Source organism: Sus scrofa, chromosome 1 (assembly GCF_054392235.1).
Source record: "Sus scrofa isolate SSC_HxYL_T2T_F1_AM1 chromosome 1, Sscrofa_HxYL_maternal_Yorkshire_Landrace_v2.0, whole genome shotgun sequence".
NCBI lineage: Eukaryota > Metazoa > Chordata > Mammalia > Artiodactyla > Suidae > Sus > Sus scrofa.
Genome location: NC_139383.1, coordinates 101,977,043 through 101,992,622, shown reverse-complemented (window position 1 = coordinate 101,992,622; position 15,580 = coordinate 101,977,043). Strand labels below are relative to the sequence as shown.

General features: G+C 36.1%; 1 pseudogene; it reads left to right on the top strand.

Moving 5' to 3' along the window:
* On the top strand, positions 1 to 11,602 carry LOC146406255 (olfactory receptor 4C6-like; annotated as a pseudogene).
* Positions 11,603 to 15,580: the final 3,978 nt, after the last annotated feature.

Genomic DNA, 15,580 nt, shown 5'->3' with positions numbered 1-15,580 from the left:
ATGTGTGATTTCTTCGCACTGTTGGAACTTGCCTGCAGTGAAACCTACACACTTGGAATTGTGGTGGCTACTAACAGTGGGGGCAGGTGCTTGCTCATTTTTTTCATGCTGCTCATTTCCTACATTGTCATTCTGAGCTCTCTGAAATCCCTTGGCTCTGAAGGAAGATACAAAGACATTTCTACATGTGGCTCCCACTTTACAGTAGTGGTACTCTTCTTTGTCCCATGTATCTTCACCTACATGCATCCTGTGGCTACTTACCCTGCGGACAAGTTGGTAACTATGTTCTTTGCAATCCTCACTCCCATGTTAAGCCCTCTCATTTATACAGTGAGGAACACAGAGGTGAAAACAGCCATGAGGATTTTGTTGGAGAGGAGAGTAACTCAGGCCACTCATGATGCCTAGAGGTGAGGATTTCTAGATTATACTTGTAAATTGTGAAAGTTTAGCAATTTTGCTGCTCATTGATTGGAAAAATGACTAGAACTTAACATTTGTTGAATCTCAAATAATAATGGCTAGTTATTTATTAGGTACTTTGACAGCTTTTAACCTACTTTACTAAGGCTTCAATATTCACATTCATAGCTTCAGAATAGACAATGGAAATAACTTCTTTAACCCCCTAGTTCAATGATTGTAGAATATGCTTTTCTCAACTGTCTTACTCCTTCCTTACCAAATTCTTTGTATATGTTACTTGAATGAAATTGGCTTTACTCTAGACCTTCATATGAGCATTCTTGAATTGCTTAACTTGTTGTAAACCAGATAATGGGTAAAAATTCTTTGATAGGTACCCAAGGAAGGGAAGGAACAGTTGGGGAGTGAAAGTATCACCGCTGATTTTGATTTTTTTTTATTTTTTGCTGCACTGTGAATTTACCAAATGTGAAAAGGGAGACATTCACAAAATAAGGAAAAGAATAATTCATAATCTAGTTACTTTCATGGCTCAAAAATTAAGCCAGACATTTTGATATTCTTTTTTCTTAAAGCTAGATTTAGTTGATTAAAAATGCTATTCTTTATTATATTCTGTACTTATGATTTTAGAATGTTAAAAATATCCTTTCTTTTGTGAGAAAATAGTGAGAATACATGATGGTTGGTGTTTTATGAATTTTATTTCTTAATGAAAACTTATTGTCAAAGTTGTTCATATATGTGAAATTGCAGACTCTGGAAAGCACCTCCCTGCATTATCTGCCTCCTGTTAGGAATTCTAGGAGACCTGTGATGATTGCATGCTTCCTCCGCATGATATGGCTCCTGGAATGAGGGGAAGAAGAGATAGAGAATGACTAAAGTTTATTTTATTTGTTATTTTATTTTATTATTGAAGTATAGTTGATTTACAATGTCGTGCTGTAATTTGCTCTGGTTACTTCAATAGCCTTATGGCACACTTTTTTTTTTCTTGAATATAAAGAAAATGTTTTCTTTCTCCATACTAATACCGTTAGAAACAAGAAGGGTAACAATATCTCATCAAATTTCAACCGAAAGGTATATGGTCAGGTTCCAAATCTATTACTCAGTTGTTCTTGGTCTGATACATACATTTACATAAAACCAATCCCTTACCATCTATCAAGCATTGTTCCTTCAATTGATTTACTCAAATACTAAACTGGTATTTTCATTTTTGTTATCTTTTTTTTTTCTTCAGAAAAACAAACTGAAACCAAGAGAGGTTTACTAATTAACTTGCCTTGCATCATATGTGCTTACTCCATGATATGTGTGAGAAAAACTAAAATGAAACTTCCTTTCAAAATTTCAGCTACAAACTTCAAACTCAGGTCAATAAAACACAGTCTTTTTTTCAAAGGAAACATAGTTTCCTGCTTTATGTTTAGGTCTAGAGATAAGAAAATTAACTGCTATCTTAAAGATTCACTTTACCCTACTAGAAGACGGTTTTAAATTTGTTGTATCTTTGTTTCACATGAAGCATTACATTTTTGCACTACAATTTTTTTCCTCTCTTTGAATGTCTGAATTATGCCACCTTTTACAAAAGACTAACATTAGTATGGATATATATATATATATATATATATATATATATATTTATGTATAATATATATATATATATATATATTTATGTATAATACATATATATATATATGCAAAAATCCCTTGAATTTCTTTCTATTAGAGAAAACAAGTACTGACATTGGTCTTAAAGGCAAAGTGGATGACGTGAACTTTTGGAAACTGGGGGATACTTGTGATGCTCCTGTATACATGTGGAAAATATCAAATCATTCTACATTATTTACATCTTATTTTTTATAAATCAAATCTTCTCTGACAGCAATACTCCAACTCATTACTTCTCACAAATATCCCATTCTCAAACTCACTGTACATCTGGGGCTATTTCTTCTATAAACAGTGGAGCATACAGTAATTTTCAAGCATGGTACTGGGGTGACTCTGTTTACTAAGTTATGCATGGCTGTCTTCACTTCATAAGAAACAGAACTTGTTCACACAAAGTCAAGTCATGGAAGATGACATAATCCATACTTCATCTATTAAAATGATTAAGTTTGCAACTGTTCACGAAAATGAAACATTTCAACAGAATCTAGACTGAATGATATATGGTTCATTTTGTTTTATGACTGTTAGATAGGAGATTAGAGTAATTCAGGGGTAACAATAAGAAAAATATTGAGCAAATGGCATTGCTACTTAAGACCAAATGAAGGATTTAGAGGGCACTTGTTACCAATAAGTAATTAGGGGCTACCAAGGGCTCAGTGGAGGGGTAAGAGAAGTAACAAGGCAGAAATTATAAATTTTCAATAGCAAACTTAAAAAGCATATGGATTGAAGCATGTTTTTTTGGTTTGTGAGAAAAATTAAAGATTATTAAGATGTTCCTTTGCACTCATCATTAAGAATATCTCCTAAGGACAAATTGCCATCTGATTATTTCTGATTCTTATGAAATAAAAAAAAAACATATAAAGGAATAAGCATATTTCTACTAAAATTAATGAGATAGATAATGTTTGAATGTTGTGTAAGGATGCATTAGTTTAATATGAAATTTTAGTGAAAATATTAGTCATTAGGTGAGAGGAATAAACTAACTATGGTTGAAGGTCAACTAAGAGGCATACATTTTGGTAGCTTCTTTACATACATTAACTCTTTTAATGTAGCAACATATACTAGTAAAGAGATTTTTACTTCATTTCATAGAAGAAAATAAGACTCAATGAAGTTAAGCAATAATATCAAGTCTTTTTAACTCATATACTCTACTCAATCCACTTCAACATACTCCTTGATATCATGATGTGAAAATACCAAAAAGTAGATCTGGTCATTGGCCACATTGTGAAGATTGTTACTGAGGCAACCTCCCCCACCCCCTTTTTTGGGGGAGGGTGAGGGCTTTCTTCTCCTCAGCTATTCGTTGATATTCTTTACCCAGGCAACTTGCAGTCTCTTGATTCCTCTTGTGTCATGGAAAAACCATTAGTCATCTCATTCATGCAGATGGTGTACCCTTCATGGGCATCATGAAAAGTGAAACGTTATGGGCACAAGAAGTTAAATTCAAATAATTGAGCAAGGCCAAGGATCAAGCCCACCTCCTCACGGATACTAGTCAGATTCATTTCTGCTGCACCACAGTGGGAACTCTAATCAGGAGGTGTTTATTTTTTTTTATTACTCAAATGAATTTATCACATCTGTAGTTGTATAATGATCATAACAATCTGATTTCACAGGATTTCCATCCCACAGCCCACGAACATCCCCCCACCCCCCAAACTGTCTCCTCCAGAGACCATAAATTTTTTGACGTCTGTGAGTCAGCATCTGTTCTGCAAAGAAGTTCCGTCTGTCCTTTTTTCAGATTCCACATGTCAGTGAAAGCATTGGATGTTGGTGTCTCATTGTATGGCTGACTTCACTTAGCATGATAGTTTCTAGGTCCATCCATGTTGCAAAAAATGCTGGTATTTCGTTCTTTTTAATGGCTGAGTAATATTCCATTGTGTATGTACCACATCTTCTGGATCCACTCCTCTGTTGATGGACGTTTAGGTTGTTCCCATGTTTTGGCTATTGCAAATAGTGCTGCAATGAACATTGGAGTACATGTGTCTTTGCGATTCGTGGTTTTCTCTGGGTGGATGCCCAGGAGTGGGATTGCTGGATCAAATGGCAGTTCTATGTTTAGCTTTCTAAGGAGTCTCCATACTGCTTTCCACAGTGGTTGCACCAATTTACAATCCCACCAACAGTGCACTAGTGTTCCTTTTTCTCCACACCCTCTCCAGCACTTCTTGTTTGTAGACATTTGGATGATGGCCATTCTGGCTGGTGTCAGGTGGTACCTCATCGTGGTTTTGATTTGCATCTCTCTAATAATGAGTGATGTTGAACATCCTTTCATGCGTTTCTCAGCCCTCTGTATGTCTTCTTTGGAGAACTGTCTGTTTAGATCTTCTGCCCATTTTTTGATAGGTTTGTTTGTTTTTTTGGTATAGAGCTGCAGAAGTTGTTTCTAAATTTTGGAGGTTAATCCCTTGTCAGGCGATTGACTTGCAAAGGTTTTCTCCCATTCTGTGGGTTGTCTTTTTGTGTTGTCGAGGGTTTCCTTTGCTGTGCAGAATCTTTGACGTTTGATTAGGTCCCATTTGTTCATTTTTGTTCTTGTTGTCAATACTCTGAGAGGTGGATCTGAGAAGATGTTGCTGTCGTTTATGTCAGAGAGTGTATGGCCTAGGAGGTTTGTTTTTTTTTTTTTTTAATAATTCTTTGTTTAAGTAAACAGTAGTTTATTTATTAATGCATAGACATTTGAATAGTTTCTATTCTTTTACTTTAAAGAACTATACTGCTAAGAATATTCTTGTACACGTCATTTAGTTCGCATAGGGCAGAGATTTTATAGGGCATATATCTTGAAGTACAATGCAGAAGCATGTAGTTTCACATGATAATGTTGTATGGTTTCCAAAATTGTGCTCTCATTTTATTTTTATTTTTATTTTTATTTTTTTTTATTATTTTCCCACTGTACAGCAAGGGGGTCAGGTCATCCTTAGATGTATACATTGCAGTTACAGTTTTTTCCCCCACCCTTTCTTCTGTTTGGACATGAGTATCTAGACTTAGTTCTCAATGCTATTCAGCAGGATCTCCTTGTAAATCTATTCTAGGTTGTGTCTGATAAGCCCAAGCTCCCGATCCCACCCACTCCCTCCCCCTCCTTTAAATACATGCATTTGATGGTAACAATACATCTAAGAAGTAGGTAAACATGGTTTCTTGGGAGGGGTGAATGTTTATTATTGTTTATATATAAATGCATGGAGGTAGACATGTAGGTAGATAGATAATCACATAGATAGGCAATAAATTTATGGTATTACTATTTCACACGTGGAAGTCTTTAAGGGAACAAAGTATCTAAAAAAGCACTTTTGAGGGTTTTCCTGTCATGGCTCAGCAATAACGAACCCAGACTAGTATCCATGAGTATATAGGATCAATCCCTGGCCTGGCTCAGTGGGTCAGGGCCTCACCCGGTTGGTTAGGGATCTGGTGGTGTTGGTGTAGGTCACAGACTCAGCTCAGATCCCATGTTGCTGTGGCTGTGGTAGCTGCAGGCTGGCAACTGTAGCTCCAATTTGACCCCTAGCCTGGGAACACCATATGCCATGGGTGCAGCACTAAAAAACAAAAACAAAACAAAACAAAACAAAAAGCACTTTTGAGTTGCAATAGTGAAAAAACAGTTGGGGAATACTGCCCTTACTCATGTCTAAATGGAGTGATTAGAAGGTTAATAGAGGAGATCCAAGCCAAGAGGTTGGCCCATCACCTGTGAGGATCATATTCAGTTAAATTCAGACTCTTCCTTCTCAGGAGAGTTCCCAAAGCATATCATCAGATAGGCTTATGAACCAATTGTACTTTATGAAGTGTATTGTAAATGAATGACAGCGATTTTTTTGTTTTGTTTTGTTTTGTTTTGTTTTTTACTATTAAAATTAGAGAATGAAGGCTATAATCTCAAATATTTCAAAATTGAAAACATATCATTGGAGAATACTAATTGTTATGCAGTGAGAAAGAATTTAGATCTTTTTTTTTTCTTGGCTAAGGAGAATTTTTAAATCTTTTATAATAGCAAATATCCCACTGTTAGATGTGACACAATTTTAGTACTAGTCAAATGATGTAGAGAGCATCAGATTAAGTGATGGAAAAATCAGTCCTGGTACTAGGTGGGTGGCCAAGAACAAGTCCTATTGACTTTTCATCATCTGTATTATCAGGCAGATGAATCACTGTGGGGCCATCCTTCGACTGAGGAAGAGAAATTAGTTGTGGAGCAAATAATTGAGTGGTTAATACCATGATTGTGTTTTGTGTTTGTGGAATCAGCTTGGCCTGGCTCCAGTAAAGCTCTGCTGCTGGGAGGAGTAGATCATTGCAGGGTTAGATGGGAATTCACTGATAGTGATTCATGCTTCAGTCTGTAGAGACACAGCCTCAAAGGAATGCAGTTGAAATGATGCAAGTCTATACATTTTGAAATCCTGTGTCATTTGAAAATGGTATTCTTCCCTATATTACCTCAGGTCTGTTGTCCAAAGAAGAATTGATTAATGGTATTTCCTCTAAGATGTGAATTTTAAACTGTTTACAAATTAAACTTGAATACAGCTAAAGGACATAGTTCCATGAATTATTTTTATAAACAGTTTATAAAAGCTGACTTTTTGGAAACCTTTCTTATTTAGATGAAATTTGAATTCCTCTGCCATCCACATGGGTTGTTTTGTATATAAATGTTTGGACACTTCAAACATTTGCTTAGAACACACATTTGCTAAGTTGAAAATCTGCTACTGTCAGTGTAGACAAAAAGTTTCTATTAAGTACATCCTGGATGGAGCCAGATCTCTGGTTACCCTGCGGTCTTTGCCTTCTGCTTACAGAGAATATCAAGTTTTTAAGAGGTCACAGAGATAACATGAGATTGAGTTTTGGAGGTGATTTTAGCAACTTATTTGATTATTAAATATGGTCTTATTAATATAAACTACCATTTTGAAATCATTGAAATAATTGAATAATACATGCATGCATATTATATTTTAAAATTGTCAATAATTCACCTATTTTGTCTGTATAAACAAATTTTATCCTCAAGATGGAGAGCCTTAACCTTCCAAATTTTTTAGTTTAATTTATTTTATCTCTTTTAGCATTATCAAAACTTAAGTGTCTACCTTTAACTCTATCGAGATCATGAGATGGCGAATAAAAGAGAGTGTTTCAAAGATGTGTTTTAGAAAAAGTGGTAATAGGAGTAGCTGGTATGTATAGAATATCGATTTTGTTTAAACGAATAGTTTAAAGATTTTGTTTCCTTTCCTTCAAACAATTTTCTCTGTGTGTATGTATTATATAAATAATATACATAATAGTTTTACTGTATAATATATATATGCATATATATATATATTTCTGCATTACTCTTGTACCAACTATTGTGTTTTTCTACTAAACACCTGAAAGACTGTATGTGATATTTTTATTTTGATAAGTTAAAAATTCTAAATACTTAATGAAACTAAAAAGTTGGATTAAATAGATATCATATATATGTAAAGATACAGTTACTTGTGAGCAGCTCTGCCTACAAGGGTAGTGTTGGTGTTTTTGCTGAGGGTGATATGAAAGTTTATTCAGGAATTAAGCCCCTCCCTCTGGAAGCATCCCGAGAAAGCATTATTTTTGTACCTACAATGGTATAGTAATTTCCATCCTAAAAATGTGGTACCTTAGATAATTCAATTTCCACTCATCTTTTAAAGAAGGTGCTGTGAGTTAGGAAGACTTGTGGACAACAATAACCCTTTTTCTTTTATCTTATGTATTTTTTATTTTTATTTTTTAATTTAATTTTTAATGTTATTTCCCCAACAAACTTTTTTTTTCCCCACTTACAGCATGGGGAACCAGTAACACACACATGTATACATAATTTTTCTCCCACTATCGTGCTGGGTTGTAAGTATCTAGACATAGTTTTCAGTGCTACACAGCAGGATCTCACTGTAAATCCATTCCATGAGCAATAGTTTGCATCCGTTGACCCCAAGCTCCCAATCCCTCCCACTCCCTCCCTCTCCCCCCAGGCAATCACCTTTAGAAGCCCTTCATTAGAGACATAGTCTGTTGATGATGCCTGTGCTTAAGTAATGGATCTTTTGAGGAACCAGGGCACTGATGCTCTTAAAAATGGCAATATAGAGACTCTCCCTAAATGCATTGCTCTCACCTTCAAGTTATCCAGGAATTTACTGAGTAAATCATTTAGCTCCATAAGAAATTCACATACAAGAAACACATATCAACCACAAAGTTGGCTCCTTGGATTCATATCCAGGCTTTATCACTTGCTAACTGTATTTTCTTGCAAATCAATTATTTTGCTTTACTTCAACCATAAAATGTGTTTTATCATAGTTAATCATGAGGAGTAAATGAGAAAATGTGTATAAAGTATTGCAAAATATCTGGTATGTAGCCTACACTAAATAATATATTTATCATTGTTAGTTTGATTTGGATATGTATATAGATCACATATCTCTTTATAGCAATTCCATTGCTTTAATTTAACTTTGGAGGCTAACCTTCCTTGTTTATGTTATCAATGAAATTCTGTGAATGAATGATTGAGTGAATGCAAATTGAAATGAGATAATTTTTCAACTGATTTTTTAAAAAATATATTCAAAGTTGATAGTATTTAGTGTTGGCAAGTCTATGGAGAAAAGTATTCTTCAATATGCTATTTATGGGGATAAAATATGTTTCAGGATTTTGAGATCAATGCTAATTTAAACATATGTATATTTTTTGTCTTGGTGACGACATAGATTTCTCCCATAGAAATAAGTAAGTCTGTAAGTGATGTTCTTTGTGATCCTGTGTGTAAGGTATAATATCAGAAATGAAATAAATTTAAAGCAAAAACAGATTGGTTATATTAATTATGTTATAACCATAAAATGGAAAGATATGTAGCAATTAAAATAAAGGCAAGTTCATAAATATTGACAAATAGTTCTCATAAAAACTGTAATTAGAAGTTCAAGTGTATTATTATATTATACACTGTGTATTTTTATATAGGGTAAAATGGCTCTACATATCCATAAATGACTGTGCATGTACCTACATACAAATCCATACCTAAGGAGCATTTACTAAACTGTTAATAGAGGGGCAAATGAAAATGAGTGGTCATCGTTGGGAGAAGTTGTTTGACTGTATTATTATTATTTTTGGCGTCAGATATTTTTGTTGGGATAAAAAAATACAACACAATATTTTAACTTTGACCTTTTCTAAATATAAAATTCAGTGACAATACATTCACAGTTTTTTTTTTTTTTGTCTTTTTTTTTGTCTTTTGTTGATGTTTGTTGTTGTTGTTGTTGCTATTTCTTGGGCCCCTCCCACGGCATATGGAGGTTCCCAGGCTAGGGGTTGAATCGGAGCTGTAGCCACCGGCCTATGCCAGAGCCACAGCAACTCAGGATCCAAGCCGTGTCTGCAACCTACACCACAGCTCACGGCAACGCCGGATCGTTAACCCACTGAGCAAGGGCAGGGACCGAACCCGCAACCTCATGGTTCCTAGTCGGATTCGTTAACCACTGCGCCATGACGGGAACTCCCATTCACAGTTTTGTATAGCTGTTACAACTGCCTATAGCTGAAACTTTGTCATCATCCTCAACCAAACTCCATGCAAATTACACAATACTTTCTTTGACTTTAAACTTTCTATCACTCTATACAAAGAATCTTCCATGGGCCACTTTTTACTGTTATAATTTTAAAAAACAAAGTACATTTATTTTAACTCTTCTACTTTTGGTTAAAACTGTATATTAGAAAACAAGTTGGGAACATTTTTCTTTTAAAGTCAATTCAAAAACTTACATACTGCCAAGTGTTGGGGACCCATTCAGCTGGTATCCAGTTAGCCAATTAAGCATTTAATAGATGTGTATATAAACACATGATCCAAAGGCAGGGGATCTGTTTTAAAATAGTTTGTGGTCAGTAGCTTTCTCTTTATGCTGGGCGAAGACATAAGGATGCTAATACAAGCCCTTTACAATTATAAAATCATTCAATCTTTCCAACAACTCTTTCAGGTAGATAACATTACTTTCCCAATTTATGGAGAATGAAACTGAGGCACCGAGAACTTGTCTGATATACTATATGTACTCAGAAGCAATAATTAAGTATAATGTGAAAAATCAAGAATTTATGTAGGTTTCCTTAAGAGTATAGCTCATATTATTCTCAAGTGAATGGTAGTCTGGCGAGGTACCTGTACAAATGACCTCATATCTCGGATTAAAGGGGTGTATGTGACCAACTCTCATGAGACACACAAAATATGGCAGGATACTGTACTACTTAATAAGCATTTAAGCTAGAATTTAAGTTCACATTTTAATCACACTTTAATGTATATCAAGCTGAATATTAAAATTTAAACTTATGTTTAATACAAAAACTCTTAGAAAAGCAACTGTGATTTAGAAAGAATAAACAACTTCTAGTTAATTACATCCCTGGATGGTGTATAATGAAATCCAGGTTTTCTGAGGTTAAAGTCCATATACGTTGCCTATATCCACCATATTTCCCTCCCTTAACCAACTGGGAGAGGCCAGGGATTGAACCTGCATCCTTATAGATACTAGTTGGGTTCTTAATCCTCTGAGCCACAATGGGTACTCCCCTCCTTGTCCCTTTTGGATGTCACTTTCTCTTCTGTCATTGCCCCCAAGATGATTGTGGGCTCCCTCTCGGAGAGCACTGTCATCTCCCTGGAAGGCTGCATGGCCCAGGTCTTCGCGGAGCACTTCTTTGGTGGCCTGGAGATCATCTTTCTCATTGTGATGGCCTATGACTGCTATGTGGCCATCTGTAAGCCCCTTCAATACATGACCATCATGAAGCCTTGAGTGTGCTTCCTGTTGCTGGCAGGGGCCTGCAGGGTGTATGTGGGGAGGTTGGCACCCATATAGTAATACAGCTTCTCTTCATGTATCAGATACCTTTCTGTGGTCACACTATCAGAGAGCACTTTACAGGTGATCTGTTTCCACTGTTGAACCTGGCCTGCATGGACACCCACCTCCTGGGCATCTTAGTCATCCTGAACAGTGGGGTGATATGTGGGGCCATCTTCCTTATCCTCATCTCCTCCTATGTGGTCATCCTCTGCTCCCTGAAGTCTTGCAGCTCTGAAGGGTGGGGTAAAGCCTTCTCCACCTGTGGCTCCCACCTCACAGTGGTTGTCATGTTCTTTGTTCCATGCATGTTCTTGTACGTGAGACCTGTGGCCATTAACCCCATAGACAAGGCAATGGCTGTGTCTGATTCCATCATCACACCCATGTTAAATCCTTTGATCTACACCCTGAGGAACACAGAGGTGAAAAAAGCCATGAGGAAATTGTGGATGATGGAAAAGACCTTCTGTTCTATTAACTTGCATGCTTAGAACAATTTTTTCTTACAAGGACCCTGAGTTCTTACCCTCCCCATTTACTCCAAACCTTTGAGGACACTGCAGCCAAGGGCTTTTTTTAATCATGCAAATCAGGGTTAGAGATTACAAAGCCATCACTGTCTATGTCTCCAGCACATTTCATCCCCCTTCCTTCTTTTCACAGGACTATAGCTGATCTCTCTCTCTGTCTCTTTTTCTCACTGTCACTTTTTACCCTGTATTTTGAATAATTCAAGCCTTTCTCAGTTCAAGGTTTCTATTTATACTATTCTGCTCACTGCTGGAATTCCCTTTTCCAGAATTTCAGCTTGGCTGGATCCAGCCCATTTTATCGACTTTCAGATGAACTCCCACCTGCTTAGACAAGTTTTCTCTGTTGACTTTTTTTTACTTTTCTTGAGTTATTCTCTAATCCATCTAGTTATACCCTTAATGTCAATGATCACAAGCTAGACTTTAAAAATTATGTCTTGGAGTTCCCATCATGGCACAGTAGAAATGAATCTGACTAGGAACCATGAGATTGCAGGTTTGCTCCCTAGCCTCACTAAGCGGGTGAAGGATCCAGCATTGCTGCGAGGTGTGGTGTAGGGTGCAGACATGGCTCAGATCCCAGGTTACTGTGGCTGTAGTGTAGGCCCATGGCTACAGCTCTGATTCGATCCCTAGCCTGGGAACCTCCATATGCTGCTGGTGCAGCCCTAAAAATAAAATATAAAATAAAATATATAAAAATTATGTCTTGACCTTTATTTTCTCTGTGTTCACCACAGGTTTGTACTCCCTGTAAGGTCAGGTATTATGTTTATTTGTTCATGCTGAGGGTAGAACACTGCCAGTCACCTTGTATGTGCTTAATAAATATTACTGAATAACTCTGAGTCTAAAAGTAACTTAGCTGTTTTTGATATTTTCAAATTCATAGATCAGGTAAAAAGAAGGAGAGAGCAAATAAATATAAGTAATAGAGGAGTTAGAATTTTCCAGTTTTCATGCTTCCAAATGCCTTTTTTTGGAAGCAAGTACAATCTCACATTAGTAGTTGACTATTTTATGTGGAAGACAATACTGCAAAGCTCTCTACTACCCGTTTTCCATGCTTGGAGAAACAGAATGAGAATCACTCACTCTGGAGTTAATGTACTTCAGAATCTAAGGTCTCCGTCTATATCGATATATAGTGTCTATATCTACACCATTTATGAGAAAAGAGCAAGCCTATAGACCTATATTTTTTTTAACTAGAGATAAATATTCTCTTTTTTTTCTTTTTTTTTTTTTGGCCTCACCCAGGGCATATTGAAGTTCCAGGGCGGGGGAAGGAACCCACTGGAACTCAGCAGAGACCCAAGCCACTGCAGAAACAAGCAGGATCCTTCACCTACTCTGCCACTGCCAGAACTCCAGGATAAAAATTCTTTCTGTTACAACCTAGAGTTGGGTTTCTAAATCCAAAGCATGTTTATTTTCTCCAAAGTCTTGCTTTGTCTGTCACTAGAGAGACTCTGACAATGATTAGAGACTGACATCAATCTGCTTCTTTCCATAGGGTGTGAATACACATGAAAATAAGAGGGACAAACACCTTGGTATGGACTCTCTCTGAAGGGAACTCATGAGCTAAATCCAGATTTTCCCTAATCTTCAATCACAATGCTTCACTCCTTTAGAGTAAACAGACCTGTCATCCCTTCTTTTCCAAAAAATGAAAAAATCCTTTAATCTCTAGAAATTGTGCTTTTAATTTTAAAGGTATGGAATATCAAGCTCAGGTTCCAAGAGAAAAAAAAACACCTTTGGTATGAATGCATACATGCTTGCATATTTATACATAAAATTTTTATTCTTTAAGAAACATGGACTGCTCCTCTAGTCCCCAAACACTACACCTCTTTATAGATTGATGTTGTGCCCTATCCCAGAGCTATTTTTTTTTCATTTAATAAATTCATAGATATTTCACCCCAGTTCTGCAAAAGGCACTGTGTTTCATCTCAGTACACACATTTTTCTATTTCTGAATATGAAAGGAAATAAAAGCATGTTCCAACAGAAGCCCAGAAGATGCTAAAAAAAAAAAAAAAAAAAAAAAAACTCTAATTTTTACAAATAGTTGAGGAAGTCAAACTGTGTTTTGGAAAACTGTATTGATGGGAAATTTCCAAACCCTGAGGAGAACTGAGAAGCAATTCTGCAGGTTCATGACCCCTCAGGGAAACCTCTTTAAATTCCAGTTTGAGGTCAAGCTGGAAACCTTTGCTCCTTTACTTTTTTTTCCTTGAGATCATGTTGAAGATAGTGCTTGAGAAACAGTGGGGGAAATTCTCTTTCTCATCTGCCAGAGTGTTCTTTCTCTCTCTCTTAAATGCGAAAGTAAACCTGGGAACTCTACTTCATATTTTGGCCAGCTTTTGAATGGACTTTCCTCTGTAGAGAATAGAAGATTGCCATTACCAGAATTTTCAAGGAACAGACACGTGGTGAGATTAATAATGCACATTTTTGCATTTTCAGAGGATTTTAAAATGGGATGTAGTCCTTAAAACATGGATATTGTGATGCAGGCTACCAAGTATAAGGCAAGCTACGCTCTATCACTTACCCTGTGTATACCTAGGACAGTTATATACAAATTTTCACCCTAAAAATGTTCATTTTTGATGGGATCCTATGTTAGCAAGGTCAAAGGATTTGGAAAAAAAAATGAAAGAATACACCTCGAGTTAACCAGACATAACTTGACATAATTTAAGTGCTCAGCAGCTGTCTGAGTGCAAACTTTTATTTTTTTATTTTGGTGAGATAGGAGGACCTATTCAATTCTAATGAAATTAGACCTAAGTTCAGTTTTTCATCTTTAAGTCCAAATAACTGAAATACACTAAGTGAAAATTCCTGTCATAGCTATTCAATAGCATTTTATGTGCTCGTTCTTAATATTTTTGCACTTATCATTCACCCTCTAAATCTGTCCTTCATCCTGGTGTTTTAGATAAAAAAAGTGGAATTTTTTTGAGGCGACACAAATAATACCAATATAGAAGCAATGTAATTCAGTTCTGTTTATCATTTAGGGAGTTATTGATATGTAAATGTAGCACTTAATATTCCCACAAGGAATTGCCTGGGGAAGGACATGAAAAGTAGGAAAGAGTCTTTTGCTCAAGTCACAGATTTTTTTATTTTAAATTGCTCATTTATTTTTTTTTCTACGTGTACTTGTCATAAATAGCATTTGATTTCTGCTTCTAATTGTTCCAGAATATTTAAATGGCTGAAGTTCTGGACTGGCTTAGTGCTAGTGGTTGTGGTTCATCTCACTCTTAAAATGAGCTAAATTGCTGAGATAACAGATGGAAAGAAGTCTCAGGCATCCATCAGGAGGAACACAAGTGGAAACATACAAAGCTTATTTTTTCCAAATTCCAGAAATAGTGAGAGTAGAAAGATTGAGACATTTCACAGAGAATATTGAGAGGAAAGAAAAGGTCTGAAATCTGAAGAGAACACATCTTTCAACCTGTAAAGGAGAAGAATATGCTTAGCTAGATGGACAAAGAATAATTTTTTTTTTTTTTTTTTTTTGTCTTTTTGCCTTTTCTAGAGCCGCTCCCTCGGCACATGGAGGTTCCCAGGCAGGGGTCTAATCGGAACTGCAGATACCGGCCTACACCAGCACCACAGTAACGCCAGATCCTCATCTGTGACCTACAGCACAGCTCAAGGCAACACAATATCCTTAATCCACTGAGCAAAGCTGGGGACCTCACCCGCAATCTCTTTGTTCCAAGTCTGATTCATTAACCACTGTGCTACGATGGGAGCTCCTTTTTTTTTTTTTTTTTTTTGACAAAGAATAAATCTTTTATTGCTGAAGTAAATAACAATCGTGGATCAAAAATTCAAGGAAATTAACAGTGAGGGTAATGAGAATGAGGTTTTAATTTACTTAATAGTAAAATATGATCA